The sequence below is a fragment of the Mauremys mutica genome, chromosome 2 (assembly GCF_020497125.1).
Source record: "Mauremys mutica isolate MM-2020 ecotype Southern chromosome 2, ASM2049712v1, whole genome shotgun sequence".
Classification (NCBI taxonomy): Eukaryota; Metazoa; Chordata; order Testudines; family Geoemydidae; genus Mauremys; species Mauremys mutica.
In genome coordinates, this window is record NC_059073.1 from 24,914,647 (window position 1) to 24,941,505 (window position 26,859).

General features: G+C 45.1%; 1 long non-coding RNA gene across 1 annotated transcript; it reads left to right on the forward strand.

The window, feature by feature from the left end:
• Positions 1-9,848: 9,848 nt before the first annotated feature.
• On the forward strand, positions 9,849-15,603 carry LOC123365074. The gene is made up of 3 exons (XR_006577413.1): positions 9,849-9,942; positions 10,057-10,188; positions 14,531-15,603. It is a non-coding gene; the product is annotated as an uncharacterized LOC123365074 (long non-coding RNA).
• The last annotated feature ends 11,256 nt before the right edge of the window (positions 15,604-26,859 follow it).

Genomic DNA, 26,859 nt, shown 5'->3' on the forward strand with positions numbered 1-26,859 from the left:
AATGTTTGTGTTCCCATTTCTGTTTGGCTGCACAACCAACTCCTAGAACATACACAGGTAGCAAACTAGCTTTTTCTGCCCAGTTAATTCTTTGGCCCTTAGTAGCTACAACTGAAATAAACCAGGATCATTTCAAATACTGTAGAGTACCTAATAAATCTTGGATGATGTCTCATGCTTAAACCTTCTGTTCGCTACAATAAACCATCATGTACTTTTGGGGGGCTCTTAGTAACCTGTTGCACAGCTTCTTCTCACAGATCAGCACCTTGCCAAAAAATAGCTTTAAATTAAAACGCTAGTCTCGCTTACTGGCTTGTTGGCAAAAACACACCCTCTCTGTGGATATGATGGGTAATCAGTTTAAAAGTTTTCCTATAGCATTTGGAGTTCTGCTTGTCGTCTAGGCACAGTAACGTGTACAGACAAGCTAGCTTTTTATAAATGCTTTCCTTCTACATGTAATGGCTCTTGTAAAGGTCCCTTCTTCTGAGCTGACTAGCCCTCTGCTGCCTCTGAGGTTGAGAAGTTCCTAAGTGGAGCCTAATCTACAATGTACTCAGCACCTCTTTAGTACTGCTCACTCCCACTGACTTCATTGGTAGTGGAAGATGCTCTGGATCATTCAGCTCTCTGCAGGGTCTGGCCCCAAAGACAGTAAATCTTTCCTCTTCTTGACAGTCTCCACTATATTAATAGCATGAACACCTAAGTAACATGCCTGTTCTGGCACTCTGTAGAGCGCACACAGCCCTTTCACCCGGGTGACCCTGCTGCTGTAACTGAGGGTAGTCTGGCCCTTTTTGGCTCTCACTTGCTGCATATAGTGCCAACAGGGCAGCTCCAGAGTTAACAGTTTAATTAGAAATTGCAAATGTACTAATGTTTTAGGGGCTAATCTGCAGTAATCATGAATACCTGCTTATATGTGAAAAGGAAGCTTGTTTTTCCTTTTTAAATAAAGCTGTAACTAGATAAGGTATGAAGTGAAAAGCATACCTTGTGTATTAAGACTCCTATTTAATATTATTGTGTGATTAAAATCCTTCCGTATAAATTATTTGCACACACTTTTTTTTTTCTTTGCATGTTCAGCTCTGATTTTTACAGCGGTTTGGTACAAACAGTGATGTATTTTTCTAAAATGTCTTTGACACTGAATTGCAATAAATGTTCAAACAATGTGAACCTTGGCATTTAGTTGTTTGTTGCTTTCAAGTGAGTAGGCTTTTCGCAAATGTAAATTGAAAGACTCACCTGCAAGTCTATCTTAAATACCATGGCAACAGGTGCTGTGGTAATACCCAGAATGGATAAATCCACTGTTTTGTTGTAAATCAAAAGAAAAGGTTAATGCAATTGTCTTCAGTAACGGCCAACAAAAGGTCAATGGTTAAATGGGACTTAAGTGATGAATAGGCCTTGCAAAGGCTCATATTTCACCTTAAATAAGTTATGATTCACATGTATCCAGCTGCTTCCAAGCTATGTAGTTTCCACATTGGTACTCCCAAGTTGGGGAATTATATAAGCAATGTATCTTCTGGCCCTGGGAACCTGAAGACTTTTAATCAGGCAAAACTCCAATTGAAATCAAAAGGACTTTAGCCCAAGTTGAGACTGCATGATCAGAAAGAAGGTGTCTGATCAGATGATGGGGAATATACACAAGGAATACCTTAGCCTGACATGTTAACTCTTCAAGAAGACAAATAACTGAATGACAAATGGGATCAGCATCATGGTCATTGAGACAGGAAGATTATATAGAAGAGGATGCCTGGCTGGATTTCAAAATATATACTAGGAAATGGGAGAAAATAGTGGGTTTTGTGCACAAAAAGACTTAAGTTTACAAGTTTCAGAGCAAGCGTATCAGAGGTTTCTGAAACCCATCTCCAGAAACTCTACAATTACTTTTGGACAGACTGGGAAAACTTACTCTGAGACTTCTGCACTAAGTTAGTAGGGGCTGTGTAGCTAAAACCCCATAGGTAGCAGTCTTCAAGATGCCAGATTTCTTCTAAATTGGGGGCAGGAAAAAACATGCTTAGTGCCCTGATTCAGCAAATCTCTTGCTCAAGTTCCATTAAAGTCAATGGAATTACATATGTAAGTGTTTTGCTTAACTGGGGCCTAGGACTTGGATCCACAAAGGGCCATAGGTGTTGCAACGCTCAGTGTTTCAAAGCCTAACTTTTAGGCACCCAGAAAATCACTGGAACAACAATGGAATCCACAAAACCTGGGTTAGGTGCCCAGGTGCCCTATGCAATGAATGAGGAGAGATAGGTGCCTGAGAATGAGATCCATGAAAGCCAGTATACTAGGAAGTTTGTCACAACCAGAATGTGGGCAGTTCTATTTAGTGGTCGGAACAGGAGTCAAGCCAAATCCGGTACTGAGAGTCAGAGTCTAAGATAAGTCAAAGGGCAAACTGAGAGTCAGGCAGGGTCACAAGTCAGAGTCTAGGGTCTCTCATGGGCAGGGTCTGGAGCAGATGCAGGCAGTCTGTTGTTGCTCAGACATCTCCATCCTGGCTTCCTGGATTAAATACTGGTGCCAGCCAATCAGGGGCTGTGAAGAGCAGCCACTCGGGTCCTGCTGGGCAGCATTTCCTGCTGAGCCAAGCTTCACAGGGTCCTCCCGCAGGAACCCAGCCTAAGCCTCCTATGGTGATGTGGAGGTGCCAATGGCCCATAGTCCCAGGTTCTAGTATCATAGAATCATAGAATCTCAGCGTTGGAAGGGACCTCAGGAGGTCATCTAGTCCAACCCCCTGCTCAAAGCAGGACCAAACCCAACTAGTCTAGTCCTGCAGGTTCTTACATCATCTCCCTACTTCACCCCCTTTGAGGTGGTGTCAGCCTTGGCTGGGTGAGTTTTGTGGAGTTCATCCAACAGGTTATGGGTGTGGACATAGGCAAGCTCCCAAGTGCGTTCTTCAGGGCCATAGCCGCCACAGTCCACCAGATAGTACAGACATGCATTGCCATCAGGAGTTGAGGACGTCATGCACTTTGTATTCCTCATAACCCTGGATTTCTACTGGTGGTGGAAGCAATGTAGTTAAGTCAGGGAAGGGGTTCTCAGTGTAGGGCTTCAGAAGGGAGATTTGGAAAACTAGGTGTATTTTGAGAGACGGGAAGGTGGAGCTTGAAGGTGACTGGGTTAATTTGCTGGCATATCAGGACAGATTCCAGAAACTGGTGGTCCAATTTGTGCGAAGGTCACCTAGTTTGGAGGTGTTTGGCAGCAAGTCACACCTTTTGGCTTACTGTAAATGCTGGCACTTCCTGTTGCCAACCATCTGCATGCCTTTTGTAGGCCTCCTCCTCCTCTTCTCGGTGGTTCTTGAGCTCTTTCTGAATGAGATGGATCTGTTGGACCCAGTGAATGGCCACAGGATGCAGGGAGGCTGCTGGTAACACTGGGTGGAAACAGGGATGGAACCCATCATTAGTGAAGAAGGGGCTCTGACCTGTGAAGGCACAGTCAGCGCTATTGTAAGAAAACTCTGCATATGGCAGGAGCATGGACCAGTTATCTCAATGATAATTTACAAAGCACCTTAAGTTCTGCTCCAGTATTTGGTTCACCTGTTCAGTTTGCCCAGCTGTTTGGGGGTTATATGTGGTGGAGATAGTTCAGTGTGTGATAGTCTACACAGAGGCATAATGACCCATCCTCCTTCTTCACAAAGTGAACTGGTGCCCCTGCTGGAGACGTAGACCACCAAATGAAGTCCTTGGCAAGTTTTCCTGGACATACCCATGGAGCGTCTCCAGTTCTGGTTCAGAAATGGAGTATATCTGTCCGTAAGGCACTTTTGTCCTGGCTGTAAGTCTATAAGGCAGTCGTAGTTTCTGTGCGGGGGTAGTGAGTCTGCATTTTTCTTTTTGAACCCATCCAGGTAGTTGTGATACTTGTGATTCTGGCCTGGGGCCACTCCCATATGGCTAGCCCCTGCTGTCCAGAGTTCTGCTTCCATCCTGGAGCCCTGGGTATGGGTCAGTTGGAGATTGATTGCTTTGTTACTTTCTGACAGTATTCAGTGGAGAAGCTAATGCTCCGCCACCACCAGGAGATGTACAGGTCATGCCACTCCAACCAAGGAATGCCAAGAATTATCAGGTAGAATGGGGAACGGATCACATCACGGCATACTGTTTCTCAGTGTCCTTACAGTATGGCTTTTGTGTCACTGGTCCCAATGATAGGGGTGACCAACCAATCGTCTCCACAAGGTCTGGTGTGGGTTTTAGCCAGAAGGGGATCAGAAGGGTTTTGGCCGCTGGTTGGAGGGCAGCCTGCCCCTTCCATCATCTGTGGAGGGGTTGGATGGGATTGAGGGGTCGGGAGGGCAAAGATGTCTGAGCAAACTGTCATGACCAGAATGTGGGCAGTCAGATCTAATGGTTGGAGCAGGAATCCAGAATCAGACCGAATCAGGTACCAGGAAGTCAGAGTCCAGGTTAGGCCAGAGGGCAAACCAAGAGTCAGGCATCAGGAGGCAAGTAGGGTTAGGTTACTGGCAGGGCCGCCCAGAGGATTCAGGGGGCCTGGGGTAGGGCCGGGTCTTCGGCAGCGGGTCCTTCCCTCCGAGAGGGACCCGCTGCTGAATTGCCGCCAAAGAATGAAGCGGCGGCGGTAGAGCAGCCTAAGTGCCGCCGATCGCAGCTTTTTTTTTTTTCCCCAGCACTTGTACTCACCAGGCGGCGCTCCGAGGCTTTGGCAGCACTTCAGCAGCGGGTCCTTCACTCACTCCGACTTTTCTGCTGCACTGAAGGGCCCGCCGCCGAAGACCCGGAGCGAGTGAAGGGCCCGCCGCCAAAGTGCCGCTGAAAACCCAGAGCGGCTAGCAGGACCCCTGCAGCCTGGGGCAAATTGCTCCACTTGCCCCCCCTCTGGGCAGCCCTGGTTACTGTCCATGACAGGCCAAAGAGCAAACCAAGAATCAGGAGGCAGGCAGGTTCAGAAGCCTGAGTCTAGGGTCTCCCACAAGTGGGGTCTGGAGCAAAGCCAGGAAGGCAGTCTATGTTGTTGTTCAGACAGCTCCCCGTTATGACTTCCTGACTTAAATACTGGTGCCATCCAATCAGTGGGCTGTGAAAAGTTGCCACTCAGGCCCTCCTGGACCGTATTTCCTGCTGAGCTCAGCCTCACAGGGTCCTCTCACAGGAGCCCAGCCTAAGCCTCGTGGCGAGATGTGGAGGCATCAATTGCCCAGAAGTGCCCTGGGCCCAGCTTATAGCCCTGCAGGTTCTTACACAATGTCTCATGATCAGTGGACCTGGAATTAGAGGGCCAATGTTCCCTGGAGGGACTATTATTGACAAGACACAGTGGGACAGGGAATGTGGGGACTTAGGCTGGACGCAATTCAGCCACATGGGCAGAGCAGTCCACAGGAGTTAATAAAGTTTCATTTGTTCAACTTAACCTGCCGCCAGCTTTGTACTTTGTGAATGAAACATGGTGGCAGCATCTGACCAGGGAGTTCTCTGAAGTGCAGCAGCTGGCAGCAGGAGCCACAGAACTCAATCTGAAGCCCTCAGAGCTCTAGATTTTACAGACAGAAACCTAGCCCAGCGAAGGTACCCAGTGGAAGAAGTTTGAGCTATACAGAGACCCGGCCATGTAGGAGGATGATAGCAGGAAAGTAAAACCATTATTTTACCATATTGGGGAACAAGGCAGAGGAATCTGCACCACTCTGAAGCTCATCACTGCCTCAAGCCTCACAGCAGTCCTAGGAGCCCGAGAGAACTATTGTCCTCCTCCAAAGGGACCTATCATGGTTTCATACCCAGTTCAATCACAGCCTGTCATGGCACTGAAATCTCCAACCACTAGCAATGTGACATGTGGCGTAGCTGACTGGATTTTTGCTGCTAGCTGATGGTAGAATGCATCCTTTCCTGCTAGTGATGCGGCACATAGGCCACAACAACAAGTTGGAGCCAAGCATAGAGTAAGCATGGATAGATGTGGTTCCATGTGGCTGAAAACTGTGCCAGAGGTTGTCTAATAACCACACCTTGAGTTTGGGGTGGAACACCAGTGTGGAGGAAGGTTGCTCCTTCAACAGGAACTTGATTACTTTGTGGCAGACCAGCCTCTGTGATGCTGGTGATTACGCTCTTGTAATGGGTGAGTCTTTGACAAGAGCTGTCTTGTATCCAGTGCCGCGCAGTGTTAACACGTTCCATGTGGAAACATGAAATGCATCTCTAAGATCTGGTTTGGACTTCAAGAAGTTGGGATCGGGGGGGCTGTAGTTTCCCTAAGTGAGGTTTAGGTCACATCTGTCCTATGCATGCAGAGCACGGTCCGCCTCCTGGAGTTGGTAATAAGGGGGCTTTAATCCCGGTGCTGTTGTCATGGTCGATTATCCCTTGAATTCACTGTGCCTCCTCGGAAATGGGAAGACATAGAGGGGTTTTATTGTTGGGGTCACCATCCCCCTTCCCAGGAACTCTTCTGCCAGATGCAGTCAGTTCCTGAGAGCATGAATGACGGTTGCGAAGATCTAGCTTTCCTTCTGCCTATGTGATTCACACATCCATAGTTGTGGCTCCTCCACCTTCACCACTGTTGGGGAGCCTGGCTCACGTCTGCTGGGTCCATCATTGGCCTTTGCTCGTTATCCTGAGCAGCAGCCCTTATCAGGGGCCAATTGGACCTGAGGCTTGCATGGGAAGATGACCACACCTTGAAACAGTCATCTTCCCATCTTACATGGCTGCTACCCACTACCCCAATATTTATTACTACTCATTATTTACCACTCCCCCAATTCTTTTGTCATCTGCAAACTTTATCAGTGATTATTTTGTTTTCTTCCAGGTCATTGATAAAAATGTTAAATATCATGGGGCTAAGAACCAACCGCTTGGGCCCTCACTGGCAATACACCCACTTGATGGCAATTCTACATTTACAATTACATTTTGAGACCTATCAGTTAGCCAGCTTTTAATCCATGTAATGTGTACAAATGTAAATTTTATATCATTTTAGTTTTTAATCAAAATGTTATATGTTACCAGGTCACCTTACAGAAGTCTATCAACTAAACTTGTAATCTAATAAAAAAATGTTAGTTTGGCAGGCTCTATTTTCCATAAACCCATATTGATCAGCATTAATCATATTACCATCCTTTAATTCTTTATTAATCAAGTCCCGTTTCAGCCACTCCATTATCTTGTCTCGGATCAATATAAAACAAATAGAAAAAGAACTTCTGGCCGTGGTATTTGGAATGGAGTGATTCCATCAGTACACCTATGGCCACATAGTAATAGTGCAATTAAACCACAACCCCAGAAACCCCTTCTTAGTGCTCCAAACAGATAGAAGTGTATGTTGATGCCCCTTTCATAGAGTTTAAGGCTAGAGGAGACCATTAGATCCTTTAGCCTGGCCCCTTATATATCACCCACTTATTCCTGGGTAACACTGTACCTCAAAATAGCACCCTGGAAACCCCATATCCATCACTGTGATATGAGTATATGTTTTGTACAAAGTATGCCTTGTGAGGTATCATTTGAGAAGTCATGCTCCATTGAATATGACTACCCTGTTGAATTATGTGTGTTACCATTGTACCTGAAGTTACTAAGTATTGCTATGTGTGTGTTACTGAAATATGTTGTGAGGTTGGAAGATGCCCATGGCCAGTCTTTCAGTGGCAACAAAGGAGCACCTAGTAAGACAGATTTACATCAGGACCAGCCAGACATGTGTTGATGGCCCATCAAGAAGAATCCACTCGCCTAGAAACATCTCAGAAAGGGCACATACACAATGGGGGCTGCCTAATCCCAACTTCACAGCAAGGATCTTTCTAGCAGCTGGAAGAAAGTATAAAAGGGGACAATGACATCATCATTTGGCCTCTCTCCTCTCCCCTCTCAAAACCTGAAGATTGCTTTGGAAACAAAGACTTTGAACTGGGGAGATTCATCCCAGGCTGAAAGGGAATTCAATCTGTGTATTAAGAACTGTGATCTGCTGCTAACATCTATTAGGATGAGAAATTGTTTGATTAAAATCTTGCTTAGTCTGTAGAATTTAGATTGCAAATTTATTTTTATTTTTTATATAACCAACTTTGATCTTTATGCCTGCTACTTATAATCACTTAAAACCTATCTTTCTGTAGTTAATAAATCTGTTTTATATTTTATCTAAAATAGTGTGGTTTGGTTGAAATGCTTGGGGAATCTCAGCTCATCTTAACAAGGGCTGCTGCATAGCTAATACCCTTTGTTGAAGTGGCAAACTAATTAATGACCTTGACTGTCCAAGGAAGTCTTGAGCAGTGTAAGATGTCATATTTCTAGGGTGCAATGCTGGGGACTGGGGTGATTGCCTGGTACCTCTCTCTGTATAATTCATGAGTGGCAATTTAGCTGGGTGTGGGTCTCCACGTGCTGATGGCTGAGTGATTACAGCACCTCAAGAGGTTTGCTGTTTGTCACTGGCATAGCTTTGTGAACGACAACCCAGGCTGAAGAGTTAAGGGGCAGAGCAGTCCCACAGTTTCAGGTTGTAACCTGGGGGTCCCATCACACCCTGCATTGAGCCGAAGACTCACACTGAAATTATTTGAAGCCTCTGGTATTTTTCATAGGGATTTTATTCCAGAAAAATAATATGCTGAATCTTTTTTCCCTGGAAAATTAGGTTTTCAACTAAATTACAATTTTAATAGCAAGTGCCCTTCCTTGAACATTTTTACATTTTTTTAATCAGGAAACCAAAAACCAAAATATTTTTTTCAACAGAAAAGCAAAAGTTTCCACTGAAATTTTTGGTAACTATTTTTTGTTTTCATTAGGGTTGTCGATTAATTGCAGTTAACTCACATGACTAACTAAAAAAAATTAATCGCAATTAAAAAATTAATTGTGATTAATTGCACTGTTAAACAATAGAATACCAATTGAAATGTATTAAATACTTTTGGATGGTTTTCTACATTTTAAAATATATTGATTTCTATTACGGTGCAGAATACAAAGTGTACAGTGCTCACTTTATATTATTTTTATTACAAATATTTGCACTGTAAAATGATAAAAGAAATAGTATTTTTCAATTCACCTCATACAAGTACCGTAGTGTAATCTCTTTATCCTGAAAGTGTAACTTACAAGTGTAGAATTATGTACAAAAAATAACTTCATTCAAAAATAAAACAATATAAAACTTTAAAGCCTACAAGTACACTCAGTCCTACTTCAGCCAGTTGTTCAGACAAATAAATGTAGTTACAATTTGCAGAAGATAATGCGACCCACTTCTTGTTTAGAATGTCACCTGAAAGTGAGAACAGGCATTCGCATGGCACTGTTGTAGCTAGCGTTGCGAGATATTTAATTGAAATCAATATATTTGAAAATGTAGAAAACATCCAAAAATATATAAATAAATGGTGTTCTATTATTGTTTAACAGCACGCTTAATTGCAATTAATATTTTTAATTGCACGATTAATCACAATTAATTTTTTTAATTGCTTGACAGCACTAGTTTTCATCAATCTTCTGCAAGGAAAAAAAAAGTTCCAAAAAGTTCTATAAGTAAATCCTGGGGGTTTAAATTCCTTCTCTAATTGGAAAGACAAAATTGCATCCATTTAGTTTCTTATAGTGTTCTATTCTGTACTTGTAAAATAAACAATCTAATGTTAATGTTTTACTTGGATCATTTAAGTCGTGGTCAGAACTGGCCTTGAACTGATGGCAGAAAAGCTGGGAGGAAGGAAGTGGGAGGAAAGCAGGAATTCTGAAACTGAAATGGAATGTCTATTCCTCCGCATTCTTAGATACCAACTGCTCTTTAGGCCTTCATCATACTGTCTGCTTGATTGACTTCTATCTTTGCTGTTCTTTGTGGGCATCAGAGCCCACGCACTGGCCTGAGCAGGTCTGTCTAGACTGCTATTTTTAGCCCCATTGTGCGAGTTCACGTCAGTTGACCCGGGCTCTGAGACTCATTGCCTCAGGGTTTTGTTTGTTTGTTTGTTTGTTTCTTTTGCAGTGTACATGTATCCTTTGCTTTCTGAGAAGAAACTAAGATGGAAAATGTACCAACTCTCACATGTTGCCTGGGCACCTTAGGTCATTAAGGATAATGGAGATCCTGGTGGTCCCAGCTGAGATAGGCACTTAGGTAGGAATCCTCTAGTTACCTCTCTGCAGTAGGACTCTTGCTCCTATAAATATTTATAGTTGGTGGTGCCCTCACCTGGGGAGGCACTGTATATACCTGTTGGTGTACCTTGGTTGTCTCCAGGAACAAAAATATAAATAACGGATCTTATGCAGGCAATAAACATGTAAAATAAAACCAACACACTTTTACTTAAATTATCCTAAAAACATACAATAAAAAATGCAAGTTAATATAGATTTCTATTATGTCTATACCCAGTAGGTGGCACTGCAATAGCTCTGCTAATGGCTGCAGTTTTCAATAGCAAGTTGCAACAAAAACCTAACCCAGTGGTTCTCCACTAGAGGTACGCACGCGTTCCTTGGGGGTACACAGAGGTCTTCCAGAGGTACATCAACGCACGTAGATAGTTGCCTAGTTTTACAACTAGCTACATAAAAAGCAGTAGCAAAGTCAGTAAAAACTAAAATTTCACACAGACAATAACTTGTTTATACTGCTCTATATACTATACACTGAAATGTTAAGTACAATATTTATATTCCAACTGATTTATTTTATAATTCTGTGATAAAAATGAGAAAGTAAGCAATTTTTCAGTAATAGAGTGCTGTGATCCTTTTGTATTTTTATGTCTGATTTTGTAAGCAACAAGTTTTAAAGTGAAGTGACTCTTGGGGTACGCTACACAAATCAGACTCCTTAACGGGGTACAGTAGTCTGGAAAAGTTGAGAGTCACTGATCCTCGTGGCATTATACACAGATCCACCTCAGCCCTGAGTGCTCACTCTCCCGTAAGCTTATAGGCCCTCTCTTGCATTGGGCTGAGCAGTTCAGGCCAAAGGAAAACATTCTGTAAGTATGGCAAAGGCAGCCCAGGTGAAACAAGGAGTGAGGCAATTTTGTACCATGACCAGCTTAGGTTGCACAGTACAACTGGCAGTAACAGTTGTTACATTAGAGAGCCACAGCCCAAGGGTAACCCACCCTTTCTTCATCTGTCTGTAAGCCAAAGTCAGACCTGCTGTACAACCGACAACCGACAGCCGCCAGCGTCCACTCTCAATGGCTAGTTGTGGAGAAGACATCTATGAGCTAGGGATCAGCACTAACAAGTCATCAGATGTAGTGTAGTCTTAACCCTGGTCACATGTCTTCAGCCTCAGCAACTCAACAACAGGGCTCTGTCACAGCTTCTCCGCGGCCCAGACTCAAAGGGGAGCAGCAGCTCTCTGTTCCAGCTACTGGCCCACCGGATGGAGGCCGTCGACCCCCTGCAGCAGTCTCTGACACAGGAAGCTCAGTGCAGTCAAAGAGGGCACCACAATTGCATCATAGGCCTTGCAGTTCTTCAAAGCCAGCATAGACTACGCAGAGATCTATCTACTCAGCATACCTTTGAAATACGGTGGCCACTCACATGTTCCTGGAATACCAGACACTTCGGCACGTCTGGGAACAGCACAGACCTGCCACTGCCTGCGTAACCCTGCCACTACATGCAAGATCAGACCATACAAGGGATGCCATTTTCAACTGAGTGCTCCCCTACCCCACCAGCCTGACCTTGCATGCAGTGTGTGTATGAGTTCATGCTGATGGGGGTGGAGCAGCACAGCACACTATTCAAAATGGCATCCCCTGTGTGATACTGGACAAAACCACATCCAGTTTTGGCCCAGTACTGGATGGGGGACAGACCACTCAAAAAGAGATAAAACTGAACAAGTGGTCTCCTTACTCTGAAAGGATCCAGAGGGACTTCAAACAGGTGTGCCATTGTTTTCAGTGGTTACATCTTAAATTATCTTTTCCCAGTCTTTTCACAGATCTTGCTCCAAAACTGTAATTATTCATTTATTTTTGGTTATATCTTGAAGTCTAAATCCAGATAAATATGCCTCCTGCAGAGGGACGGGACTTTCCATGCAATGGGTCATCAGAGTTTGTTTTGTTATTTTATATTGTTTTGTTGTTGAAACTTTTGATGTTGAAATAGCAGTTTTCTTTGGTTCTTTTTCTAAAATAACTGGCTCATGGATCTAGGTGGAAACCTACAATCATTCTTTTACCACACACTTTTTATAACTATACCCTCCATTTTAACCCAATGATGGGATTAAGGATTAATGCCTGTTAGATCTGTCTCTAGACAGTTGTGGAAAAACAGAAAAGGAATTACATTATAGTATGAAAGGAGAATTTAACCTTTTCTCTTCTAGCTATAGCATGTGTCATAAACAGATAGTTAAGGGTTAATGTCTCTTTTACCTGTAAAGGGTTAAGAAGCTCAGTAAACCTGGCTGACACCTGACCAGAGGACCAATAAGGGGACAAGATACTTTCAAATCTTGGTGGAGGGAAGTCTTTTGTTTGTGCTCTTTGTTTTGGGGGTTGTTCGCTCTTGGGACTAAGAGGGACCAGACGTCAATCCAGGCTCTCCAAATCTTTCTGAATCAGTCTCTCATGTTTCAAACTTGTAAGTAGCACAGGCAAGGCGTGTTAGTCTTATGTTTATTTTCTCAACCTGTAAATGTTCCTTTTTGCTGAGAGGATTTTACCTCTGTTTGCTGTAACTTTGAACCTAAGGCTAGAGGGGGTGTTCCTCTGGGTCATAAGAATCTGATTACCCTGTAAAGTATTTTCCATCCTGATTTTACAGAGATAATTTTTACCTTTCTTTCTTTAATTAAAAGCTTTCTTTTTAAGAACCTGATTTTTTTTCCCCTTGTGTTAAGATCCAAGGGGATTGGCTCTGGACTCACCAGGAATTGGTGGGGGAAAGGAGGGGGGATGGTTAAATTCTCCTTGTGTTAAGATCCAAGGGGTTGGATGGGTGTTCACCAGGAACTTGGTGAAAAAGCCTCTCAAGGCTGCCCAGGGAGGGGAAGGTTTTGGGGGGACAGAAAGTGATCCAGACACTGAAATTTCTGGATGGTGGCAGTATTACCAGATCTAAGCTAGTAATTAAGCTTAGAAGTGTCCATGCAGGTCCCCACATCTGTACCCTAAAGTTCAGAGTGGGGGAGGAACCTTGACAGCATGTGACCATTTGGAAAAAATTGGTTTACGTCAGAGAATTTTTTAAAGTTTGAGGAAACAGAGAATAATAAAAAGGAAGCTTTTCCATAGGGAATTATTTCACAGAAAATACTGAACCAAATTGTGCCCTTAATTACACCCCTATGATAATTCTCTTCCTTCAGCCCCTGTGGAAAAGCTGCATTTTTATCATTCTCTGCTTCCACAAACTTTAAAAAATGATCAGCTTCTGAAATAAAAAATTGTCTCCAATACATTCCAATCTTCCCTCTCCTCTCCTACTGGAGGGGCAAGGACCTCTCCCCTGCTGCGCTCCTACCAGAGATACTGGGACTGTCCCCCCTCTGCTCCTACTGGAGAGACTGGGACCAGCCAGGACTCTCCCAACTTCCTCCCCAACAGAAACACCAGCCAGGACTTCTTCCCCCCTCCACCCCATGACCTGGGGACCTCCTGTTGCCAACTGGCAGAGGGCAAGGGGTGTGCATAAAGTTTTACAGGGATCCACTGGACCAATTATAAGCATAATAATTCCCTAAATGGTGGCATGTGAGGAAGCTACTGAGAGCCAGTAACACAGTGGTCATCATAACCATTCTGAAATGCACGTAAGGGGAACATTTAAGGAGTTATGTACGGTGATGGGGTGAACTAGGCCCTGAGGCCACCTGCTGGAGGCCCTGCCACACCCTGCCCCAGAAAAGGTCAATAGAGAGATTCTCCAAGCTGCTTACAGCAGCTATGTGGGAAGCAGCCAGTCAGGACCCAGCAAGCTAGTATAAGAAGAGCTGCAGGGACAGAGCGAGTTCAGTTCCTTGCTAGAGCTGGAGGAGAATGGATGGTGCTCCAGGCTGGCAGCTGGGACGCTACCAGGATAAGACCCTGAAGTAAGGGTGAAGAATGTGGTGGAGCCATGGGGAAGTGGCCCAGGGAATTTGTAGCAGCAACACAGTTTATTTAAGGGGATATGGTGGATGGCTGTTATCTATAGGGTCCCTGGGCTGGGACCTGGAGTAAAAGGCGGGCCCGAGTTCCCCCCACCAGCCACTGGAAAAGTGGCCTGGACTTTGATACACCCAGAAGGGGAACTAAACTCTTTTAGTGGCCCAGCTGAAGAGCTGGGGCCAGAAAGGCGCTGAGAGGGTAAAGACATTGCCTCCAGAGAGGGAGCCCTGGGGCACTGCTCCATACCGGAGCAGGGACAACTTGAGAGAGGCATTACAGAGGGCACTGAGAGAGGCCCCTGTTGGACTTGCACCCCGGAAGTGGTTTGCTTTGTTTTTGTTTCACATACAGACTGTGTGTGTCTTGGCCGGAGGACTGAGTCAGCAAAGAACCACCACAAACAGGTAGAAAGAGAGTGCAGACACACGCACTTGGCCAGGGGATGCTCACAAGAGGCAAGTACATCCCATAACATGTACCTATACTGGAAAATATATTCTTATGGCCGGTAACCAGAAGGTGACATGTTCCTTTCAGGCTGAGAGTAACAGACGCTAATCTCCCATTTGGGTCATTGTGTATTGTGTGTCTCCATGGAGGCCTATTTGCATACAGAGCCAGATGCTGATTAAGAGATTGCAAAATCCACAAGAAAGGAGTATTCATGAAAAACAACCAGCAGGGAGGCATCGTGTTTATGAATAAGGACAATGGATTGTTCTGATGTATCTGGGGATGCAAACAAGTGTTCTGGATCTTCCATCGAGGACATAAGAGCGGAAAGCCTGACTTGTCTCATGGACAGAAGATCATAGTCAAGCCTGTCTGTAAAACACTGGAAGAACTTTGGGTGAACATTACTCTATAAGACAGGAAAGTATCTAGTTAAGTCTAGATTTTAGAATGCGTGTTATGATTTTATATATAACCACATTTCTAATACTTCTAGTTTACTATCACTTGAATCTCTATGTTTTGTTAAATAATTTTTTACTTGTTCTCACTATAAACATATGTGACTGCTGTATGTTATGCAGAGTGGTGATCTCATGTGAATGCTGTATGTTATGCAGAGTGGTGAGCTCCAGTGGTAAACGGGCGTGTACTGCTTCTTTGGGGAGCTAAGCTGTAAATAGTGCAAGCGTCCAGTGAAACAGCATCTGGAGCTTTCCCAGAAACACCAAATCTTGTAAGCTTTGTGACAAAATCACCAGAGTTGTGAAGACCTGCAGTTCTGGAATGCACTTGCCCTATGAAAACTCACTTGCATCCTAATCCTGCAAATACCTGCATGTGTGGTGTAAGTTAAGCATATGGGGAGTTCTATTGACTTCAATGGGGCCACTCGTGCTTAAGTGTTTGTAGTTTTTAGAGCCTCGGTGCATGATGCATGGCTTAGCTGTATAGTCAAGCTTTTACATGAAGGGGTTTCTAGTGACAGGTGGATTTATGGATGTCTCCTCGATATTGTTTCACTTCAATTGTGTATATGTATATATATATATATATATATTTAAATGGCATAACTGCAATGCAATGTAAAAGAAAGATAAATGAAAGCCACAGAAAAATGAGTAAAACATCAAAAATTTACATAGATTCTTTATATATTTCTATTTATACAATAAAAATGTCTTTTTTTTTGGTTTTTTTTTTGTCAAGTCTGACTAATTTATCTATGGCATAAAATTGTGTGTGTGTGTTTGAGCGAGAGAACTGGAGGGCCAGATGAATTGTTTAAAGGCAAGCAGTCCCAACAGCATCTTTAATATATACAAATTGCAGCATATGAATTTTCTGAACCTTATGACAGTGGATTGCAGCACACTGCCCTGTTCAAGAGGAAACCCTGTGTTCTGCAGCTCCACCTAGTGGGAAGGAAGTAGGTTGTGCTAGTGCTGTGAGGCAGGAAGGAGTCAGCAGCTGGCTGGCAGGTAGAACAGGCTCTTGTAGGGTTGCTGCTGTACAAAGCCGGAGACCTCCCTGAATTTCAGAAACCCTGGGAAGGATGAGCTGGGTCTGACAGGCTGAAGAACTTGTCCTCTGGAGGAAGAAACCTCCACAGAGAGACACAGTGAACATTATGGTTGGTGGGTGTAAGAATGTGGCTCCTCTGCCGCAGACTCTATATCTCTCAAAACATATTGTGTTATCTTTTAGGACCATTTTGGGGGCCCCATACTCATTCCCACTAACATCAGTGGTAACTAGAATTAATGTGGTGGTAACTGGGGCTAGCTGATTGAAATGCAGCTCTTTGGGAGGCAATAGCCCTTGTGCTGTTAGGCAACATCACAGAGATCCATGTTTATCTTTTCATCAAACTCGTCTTCTTTGTTGGAACTTTTACTGGAGCCAAATGTTTACAATCTCTGCACACAATGTGTGTTTGGCCGCAAAGCAAATATCCCCATAACAGAGCCACAAAGTCTTCAAAATTATCTTGCTCCGTTTCACACTTAAGCTGTGATCCTGCCTTCGTTGCCCAGCCCACTGGCTCCAGTATCTGATTTGAGTGCGGAAGGCAAGGATTATGGCCTCACTAAGCACGTTCATTTATTTCATGTTATCATTATTTTTTAAGTTCTAAGGAATATGAATCTGTGGTGTACAATATGCTGGAACAATATTGTAGCTAACTGTACAGCAACGTTAGTAAGGCCATCAAAAAAAATGGAGATAGAACAGCTCAAACCAAGGTCTTAAAGCATTATTGTATTTTGCAAATATTTGTCAGTGTTTGTACTGCCTGCTTATCTTCCTGCAGGAATCTAGTCTTCGACCTCTTTTAATTAAACACACACACACACACACACACACACCCTTGAAAATTTATCTTAATCAGTTTCAGTTCAACATCTCTATCTTGTCCAGGTTCTCTTATCACCAAGACCACTACCTGTAAAACAGGATTAATGCTAGTCTTAGCTGTCCTGACATGCACAACCCATTGATGTCACAGGACGTTAACAGGAGTTTGAGACTGATGGATGAAAAGTGTTATGCAAGTGCAAATTAGTTTTCACAAATGTGACATTAAACTGGTACTATCATACAACCTCTCAGATCAATGGTCAGAGATGACAGCCATGCAGGCAAGCCAAATATACACCACTTGCTTGAGAGTAAATATTTCAGTAATTCCCCTTCTCCCTATTGAATACTCGCATCTACCTAGTGTATTTCTCCTTCCACCCCCTAATCCATATCCTGTATCATGTTTCAAAAGGAATGACACCAGCTAGGATCTTGCATCCTGGTTAATACTTAATCAGCTTTTGTCATTATTTTCCTAAGTTAACAATGAACGAGTGGCTTGTCTGAGTGATGTAGCAAAACAGCAGATGGAAAGCTTGAAAGGTTCAGCTTGATAAAATCCATCAGTATTGATGGCTGCACTGTTTGACCCTTATAAATCACCCTCCAAATGTTATTAACCAAATGAGTTCTGTCCTGCCACCTGGCAAGGTTTTAGTTATCCAGTTTTGTGAGGAATAACTGAGTGCTCCAAGCCCGTCATTTTGCTTACCTGCAAACATTGTTGTTGTTAATTATTATTTGTGAAAAGAACAGGAGTACTTGTGGCAATTTGTGGTAATTGTGGTAGTGCCTAGGAGCCCCTGTCATGGACCAGTGCCCCATTGTTCTAGGTGCTGTGCAAACACAGAACCAAGTTTGAAGGTTAAGGGTATCGATAAATATATTTTCCCATTTTTTCCAGTACTGAACATAAGCTGAGCCACAATAATGATTCTAGAGCTAATTTGGATCTCCGATCTGTGCTGTGGATCCTAAGAATATAGTTGGCTACAGAACAAATTCATTACTGATTATAGCTGTGATTTTACTGGTTAAGTCAGTGTGTTTGTGTAAGGGGACTGTTGCCCTCTTACTAACATTCATTGGGGGTGTTTTGGTTCGCTAGCTCCCAGTGCTAAAAGATTGAGGAGACGCCAATGCTCCAGGTCAGCCTCAGCCTCTGAGCCTGATTGACAGGAGGGGCAGGCTAATCAGGGAGTCAGGAGGCCGGGGGGGGAGGGGTCCCATCCCCCATGTGAGCTGGAATTGCCTGGGTCAGACAGAGTGGGGCTGAGCTAAGGAGAAAGCAGGGGCCCAAGCTGAGCTGGGGAGCTGAGCCTGGCCAGATCCACAAGGGCCAGAAAAGAGTTCAGGAAGCAGTTCAGAGCTGGGAGCAGAGTCACAGAAGCAGCCCAGGGAGAGCAGATCCTGTGCAGGGAACGGAGCTGCAGCCACAGAGCCAGGTGTGGTGAGCAACTGGGGCCAGCCAAGGGGGGGACTTTGGGCAAAGGGCCCAGTGCAGAAAGACACCCCCAGCCAAGGGTCCTTGCACGCCAGACTGGGAGGGGGATCTTAACCTGACAGGGGACTGACGCTGGGAAGAAGGGTCCCACCAGCCAAAGCCTGGAGCGGTGTGGCCACAACCATTGCAAGTGTCCAACCCACAGTATCCCTGCTGCACAGCCAGGGCCTGAGAAGGAGACCTGGGACCTACAAGGAACAGACTGTGAAGTGCCCTGATGTCCAGAGACACTGTTTGTAACGTTCCCTGTGACAGAGCAGGGTACTGTGTTTTCCTTTAACCTTTCCCATTTTTCCTTATTCTTTTTTTTAATTAATCGTTAATTAAACAACTTGCATTTGCTTTAAATTGTATGAAATGATCAGTGGGTCAGGGAGGTGCCCAGTGCAGAGAGAGTACCCCGGAGTGGGGACACCCAACCCCTGTCCCAGGAGAGCACAGCAGGGTTGGGGGTTGAGCCCCCCAGGAATCCTGGGCCCAGCCTTGTTGGGGTTACGAAGACTCTGCCAGACAGGAGAGTGGAAGGGGAGGCCTCGAGAGTAGGGAGGCCTCTGGGTAAAGGAAGTGGGAGCGAGGACTCAGATCCTTTCGCTAGCTCGGTTCACCGGGGTAGTGCAGAAGCCAGGAAAGTTCCCCACAATAGCAGGACCATTCCCCTGCTTACATTTGCATCACCACTCCACAGCTTCTAGGGGGAGGATAACTTCCCCTCCTGTCCCTAGAGAGGTATCCAGCACAAAGCCTACTTGGGCTAGCTGCTGGGTCCCTGGATTTGGGCCTCAGAGTGAAGGTCTGATAGCAGCAATTCAGCAGCAGCATTTCCACCAGAATGGGGTTGGCAGCTGGGAGCTTGGCAGAAGAAGTGATTTTTAAGGAGGGTCTTGAAAGAAGAGAGGGAGGCTACCAGAATCACGGGGGTATATGTTTGTTTTCAGTTACTCTGTAAATCTAGAGTAACTCTATTGACTTCACTAGACTTCCTCTAGATTCACACTGATGTAACTGAGATTAGAACCTCCCCCGCTAACTAATGATGCAAAGCGACTACATTTACTCTGTGCAAGACGTGTAGGGCCAAACACAGCTCTGGTACAAGCAAATGTGGCTCTGACATCAGTCAACTCGTTTCTACTTATATCAGGGTAGAATTTGTCCTGGAAAGTTTGAATTGTTGAAGAAATAGCCTGTCATCTAAAAGAAAAAAATACTATTTCTAAACTTTGTGTCATTCTGTTGTGCCTACTTTATTATTCTTCTATTGAGAATGTGGCTATAAATATTAATGTGTATGCTCCATATAGTGAAGTGCACTGTGATGAGTGCAGTATAAATATCTAAACAGATTAGATTAGATGTAAACATGTGCTGGGAAGTCCTTGCTTTGTTCCCACAAGTTAGAAGTAATAGCAGCATCTAGAGCTGTAGAAGCAATAGTTAAAAGCTGTGTTGCTGCCACAGAACATTTTCTTTGGACGGCTCCACACATAAACTGGTGCACTGCCATTTAAACAACAGAGCTAGGGCAACGGGAACAGTGCCACCAAAATTACATATTAAAAAGAAGGGAAGGCTGAGATAACTACCATATTCTTACTGTGTAGGCCATTTTAAAAAAATAACATATAATAACTCCTGCCTTATTGCAATGTTAACGTTCCAGATATAGCCTCTTCTGGGAAGATTGGTATTACATAGAGCCAACCCACATGAGGATTTCCTGCAATTAAGTAACATAAATTACAGGAGCCCAGCTCACTGGAGACTCTGCTCGTCTCAATCCCTGGTTAGCACAAATGTCAAATATTTAGTGTACACTTACAGCCTAGTCCTGCAAACCCTTCCTGAGATGAGTAATACCACTCACAGGTGTTGACTCTTATTTTTCCCAGTGGGTGCTCCACCCCCACTTCCCCTGAGGCCTTGTCCTCGTTATGGCTCTTCCCACCGCTGCTAGGCCCCTCCCGCCCACGGCTCTGTGCTCTCCGCCCTCCCCTAGTGCCTCCCACCAGCTGTCAAACAACTGATCAGGTGGCCCTGTCAAACAGCTGTGGCTGGTGGGTGCTGAGCACCCCCTATTTTGTTTTCCATGGATGCTTGAGTTCTGGCGCACCCACGGAGTCAGCACCTATGATTCCACGGACTTCACTAGGACTTTACATGTGAGCAAGCCCTTATGTTGAATGCTTTTATCTCTATAAAAACGAATGCCCCATCCCTGGAACTGTTAGATCACAACAGTGACTCTCAGAAACTTGCCAGTTGCCTTGGATAACTAAATAAGATTTGCATTTAGCTACCTTCAATCATAGAATCATAGGACTGGAATGAACCTCAAGAGGTCATCTAGTCCAGTCCCCTGCACTCAAGGCAAGACTAACTACTATCTAGACCAGAGGTGGGCAAACTATGGCCCGCGGGCCACATCCGGCCGTGGGACCATCCTGCCTGGCCCTTGAGCTCCTGACCGGGGAGGCTAGCCCCGGCTCCTCCCCTGCTATCCCCTCTCCCCTGCAGAAGTGCAGGCAGCGCTCGGCGGCGGAGCTGCACGCTCCTGCTGAGCAGAGCGGCAGTGTGTCTAGCTCCGGCTGGGCGGCATGGCTGCCAGACATGCTGCTCTGAGTGGCATGGTAAGGGGGCTGGGGCTGGGGCTGGGGGGTTGGATAAGGGGCAGGAGGTCCCAGGGGGCAGTCAGGGGACAGGGAGCAGGGGGTGGTTGGATGGGGCAGAGGTTCGGGGGGGCGCTCAGGGGATGGGGAACAGGGGGTTGGATAAGCGTGGGAGTCCCGGAGGGCCTGTCAGGGGGTGCGGGGTGGGTAGGGGTCAGGGGCAGTCAGAGGACTGGGAGCAGGGGGGTGGATAGGGGGTGAGGTCCCGGGGGGGCAGTTAGGGGACAAGGAGCACGGGGGGTTGGATGGGTCAGAGGTTCTGATGGGGGAAGAAGGCACATAGGGGGTGGGGGCCAGGCTGTTTGGGGAGGCACAGCCTTCCCTCCCCGGCCCTCCATACAGTTTTGCAACCCCAATGTGGCCCTTGGGCCAAAAAGTTTGCCCACCTCTGATCTAGACTATCTCTGACAGGTGTTTGTCCAACCTGCTCTTAAAAATCCCCAATGATGGAGATTCCACAACCTCTCTAGGCAATTTATTCCAGTGCTTAACCACTCTTGACAGTTAGGAAGTTTTTCCTAATGTCCAACCTAAACTGCCCTTGCTGCAATTTAAGCGCAGTGCATCTTGTCCTATCCTCAGAGGTTAAGAAGAACAATTTTTTTCTCCTTCCTCCTCGTAACAACCTTTTATGTACTTGAAATGTTCAAGGTATATCCTATTGTAAGTACAGGGAAACAATGAAGATTCTGACATAACTGTATTTCCCTTAGGTCAAAATGGAGAGTTTTTCTGGTATCACCACTGCAGATACACTTAACTCTGCAAAAGTCTACATTTATCTGCAGGATTTCTTTGCTGACTTCCATGATAGTTGAAAACAATATCTTCACTCTCACCTAAACTCCAAACTGAGAGGCACATCCAGCTGCCAAGCACTATGAATTCATGCAAAGCTGCACATGTGTTTTCAGGAATTCCTGAATATGCTTTATTGAACTAGATCAATACTTTGGCTCAGGTCACCCCTGCTCATGGAGAAACTGACAAGAGGGGGCCAGAGGAGAATGAAAACGTCACAAGCTTGCTAGAATTTCATGTACAGAATCTCCTCAAAAGGGAGGCAATTGGGAAAGTGATGCAGAGTGGGGAGGAGATATGGTCTCCCAACCCAGTAAATCCTGGGGTCTTTGGAAGGGCACCCCCACCATTGCTGAGGCAGGCACAATCTGCATGGATGGTGATTACGGCTACATTTATGTCACGGAGGTCATAGAAGTCATGGAATCCATCTGTGACTTCCAGAGACCTCTGTGATATTCTCTGCTTCAGCCCAAGGGGCTGCAGGACTCTGGAGCTGACAGCCAGCGGGGCCCTGGCAGGGTTCCAGTTACAGGCCTCAGGCGACAGCTGCAACAAGAAACAGGGGGCCCCCTGCAAAGTTACAGGACAGGTGACAGACCCTCCTCAGGGTTAGCGCAGCAGCTTCCCGCAGGGGAAGGGGGACACCTTGGGTGAGCGGCAGGGGTGTCCCCATTTTCTCTTTGGGAAATATGGTCACCCTGCAGCTCCTAGCTGCCGTGGGCAGAGGGGGAACCCCACAGCTCCCAGCCACCACGGGGGTGGGGGAAACCATGGAGCCACAGCAGCAAAAGTCATAGACAGGTCACGGCTTCCATGAATTTTTGTTTATTGCCCCGTGACCTGTCCATGACTTTTACTAAAAATAACGATGACAAAATCTTAGCCTTAATGGTGATAAATGGGCTGATGCTGGTCCCACCCATTGGCCGCATGGCTCTTTTAGGTCACTGGCTGGGTCACCTATGGCAGTTCAGCAGCAGTTGCAGAAGGTAGATGGTGGGAGTTAACAGTGAAAACTGACTATAACAATGGCATTCTAGGGTTTCACCTCTATTGTCTTTCAGTGACTCCCAGATCAAGTTTTCTCAGCTGGCCTTCAGATTGCAGCTGGAATTTGCAGGACGGACAGGTAGAAAAACCACATCATTTTTTCTTGTAAAGTGAGTACACTCAGTATGAAGTTATTAGAAGGGGACGGGTGGGCTCCCACAATGCCATTTTTACAGCCAGTGCTCAAAGCAAAGCAGCGCTTTAAAACATGCCTCAGGTTTGGGTTAGGTTGGTAATGGGTAAAAGGGGAAGGCCAAAAAGGTCAAAATTATCAAACTTGGTCCCTGATCCTGGAATCTGACCCATACAGGTGGACCTCGGTGCCCATGGAACTGTGTGCAGATCAGATTGAAGGGCAGGGCTCTCCATGCTGAGTTAGCCACCTAAATCCATATTTTGGCACTGAAGTAAATGGCCTGATTTTAAAAGGTGCTGTCAGTGCTCAACACCTCTGAAAATCAGGTCACTTAGGTGCCAAACGATGGAGTTTGAAAATGTTGGCTTTAGAGTCTCTGATCTCTGGAAAGAACTCCTGTTGATGTTAATGGAGTTGTGCAGGCAGACAAAGGCAGTACAACTACACCGCCCCTTAGTGATAAAGAATGATCTTGCAAGATGCAGCTCACATCAGTACTGGTGCCATAATTTAAAAACTTTAACTGTTACTGGAACAAATAGAAAAAAACCCTCTCTCTAGCTAAGTGTCTGAACATGCATGTTTATTAAATGGCACCTGCTCCCCCTGCTGGCCAGCTGAAAAACTATATTTTACAAAATCAGAATGTTTATAAACTCGCAGAAAAGTAACAATAAGGCAAATGTACTCCAGGAAACCAGCTTTCTCCTTTTGGGCCCTGAATAGATACAGTAAAAGCAATGATATAAGTATTCACTGGACACCGTATGTTACCAATGATTGAGAGGAAGCAAAGAAGAGAAGGCAGGAAAGAGGTTAGTTTTCATCCAAGCGAATGGAACTTGTGACAGGATAGGCAGCCCTTAAGGGTTGTAGGGCCTAGTGGTCAGCCCATTGCATGGTATGGCACTTTAAGGGTTTTGTTAGGCCTAATAGATATAGCTATATAAGGGCCTACTGGGATAATGGATAGACAGGAAGTGGTTCTGGGAATAAATGGTGCATAGGAGGCAAACCTGTTACTGTATCTTTAAGGGCCTGGGGCAAGGCTCCCCTCTCTCCAGCCAACTGGAGAGAACTGGGAGAAGGGGACCGCCATAAACACTGCCTCCTCCCTTGTACCAGGTCAGACACCAGGAGACATCATCAGGGAAAGGCTGGCTTGCTGAGCATCCTGAAGCCTCAGGGCTCATGAAGGAGAAGGGGCCAGCTGAGGGAGAAGCTGGCAACGGCCTAACAGTTGCTTAACCCACAACTCAGCTCCAGAGAGGAGAGATCAAGGTTCCTGCTTAAAAAGGACCAGAGAATCTGATTAGCAGAACCCAGCTCCAGGGTGGAGAGGAGAACCCTGTTTAAGGAGTGAGGGACTAACTAATACAGTTCGGCTCCAGAGAGGAGAGCTGAGGGCTCCTGCGTAAAGAGAGGCTGAAAAGGAGTAGCCCAGGGAAAGAACCGGGAAGGGATCCAGGAACAGAGACTGTTCACAGGCACAGGAAAGAAGCATCTCCTGCAGGAAAAAGCGAGAGATTGCTAGTGGGACTGAGCCTGAGGTGATTAATGTGACCTCCATGCTATCACAGGATTATGTGTGACATTAGATGCAATAAGGATACCAGAATCTGTTCTATAACTTCTACTGATAAAAGTATTGGAAAAATTCAAATGTACTAACATAACTTAGTCTAATTAAGACTAAGTAGGATTGTGAAGCACTCACAAGGACCTTACAAAGTCAGGCAAGTAAGCTTGTTAGGGAAGAGATCTTCTGTTTGTACAGCGCCTGCGCAATGGGTCCTGGTCCATGACTGAAGCTCCTAAGTGCTACGTAATAATAGTAGGGCCACACAATGGAAGGTGGATTTCATTATAGAATGGGAAAGGTAATGAACACTAAAGAATGAATAAAATCTTAAACTGTATTGAGAGAACAATACAGAAAATGAGTCATGTAAATTGACGGAATACCTTCCCTTAGAATTGTGTGTTCAATTTTGGTCACTTCTCAACAAGCTCAGAGCAGGAATGAGAGAGATCTCTTCCCCTGCTCCCCCAAAAAGGAGTAAAAATTATAAGAGGGATGTGGAATCTTCCATACACAAATAGGTTTAGAAGCTTTAGACTGCTTAGAGCGCAATTCTACCACTTACTCATGCTGAGTAGACCCTTCTCTGTGAGTAATTTCATTAACTTCAGTGGTACTGCTTATGGAGTAAGGTCACAGAATCTGGCCCTTGAGTTTTCCTTTAGTACATATAGTAGTCCACACTGGAAAGCCTCTTGCATCCTAGGTGCTCAGACACCCCAGGGATGACCACTATATAAACAAATACTGATGTTATTCTGAAAGTGAGGAAGGGGAAGAATAGTCTGAAGGACAAGTGCAGGTCTCCATTTTCACTTTAGAGACAGATATTTGTATAGATATTTCCCAGTATCTTACGAAATGGTTCCAAACAATCTGTGGTTTTCAATCTAGCCGGTTACAGTGGCTTGCTCAAATATGGCCATGCAGGGGAGTAAGATGCCTGGCTGTGGTCACCTACATTTCAGCTCCACATGTGATAGGAACAGCAGGTCTCACACAACCTTTACTCCACTGCAAACAAGCTGGTAGGGAGAGGGTGGAGAGGAGCAGGGAGTGAATGGAGTGTTGACTTTGTCCCTCTGCTGGTGTGTGTGGTGCAGTCAAAGGACTGGCATAAATTACTGCACCCAGGAAACATCAGTTGAGCAGGGATGAAACTGAGGGCTTGTCTACACTACCGCACAGGGTCAATCTAAGTTACGCAACTTCAGCTACGTGAATAGCGTAGCTGAAGTCGACGTACTTAGATCTACTTACCACGGTGCCTTCACTGCGGTAAGTGGACAGCTGACGCTCTCCTGTCAACTCCGCTTGTGCTCCTCGTTCTGGTGAAGTACCTGAGTTGATGGAGAGTGCTCAGTGGTTGATTTATCGCGTCTAATCGACCCCTGCTGGATCGATTGCTGCCCGCTGATCTGGCAGGTAGTGTAGACAAGCCCTGAGAGATGCATGCAGTTCCTTCCCTGGCCTCACAGGCCGGCACTGTATTTAGAACATTGAGCAAAGGCTCACTCTAGCCCTAAATGCTGGCATTCTAGCAGCATACATTCTGGAAATGTTGATGAAATGCTGTCAGACTTCAAATAAGTATTATCCTGATCTGAGTACATTCAATGCTGAGTGAAAATGTTCCTTGCCCTTTATTTCAACAGAGTGACGCTTTTTATAAGAGCGACAGCAATAGGCAGATTATTTATTCTATAATGGTTAACAGGGATCATCTCTAATATCCATCATGCTCTATATGGAACTAAACATCTGTTCTGGACTGATTAGAGAGGAAAATCATTGTGGTGTATTTCCAAGTTGATTTTTTTAAACTTTGTATATTCTGAAGAAAATATTGAATGTACTCATATCTAAGGCCTTGATCCTGCAGTTGGATCCATGCAGGCAGATCCTTACATTGCTCAGACTCTCATTGAAGTCAATGGGCTCCACACAGGCAAAAGCTTCTATCTGTAAGGATGTAGCTGTAGGACTGGGGTCCAGTAATCTCAGCTGACAGATTGAAGTTTAAGTGTAGTACGGTCAATACAGATGCTGTAGAATTAGTCTGATCCATTATATAAGTTTTAACTCTTGTTATATAGTCAAAATAAAGTATTTTATTCAGTT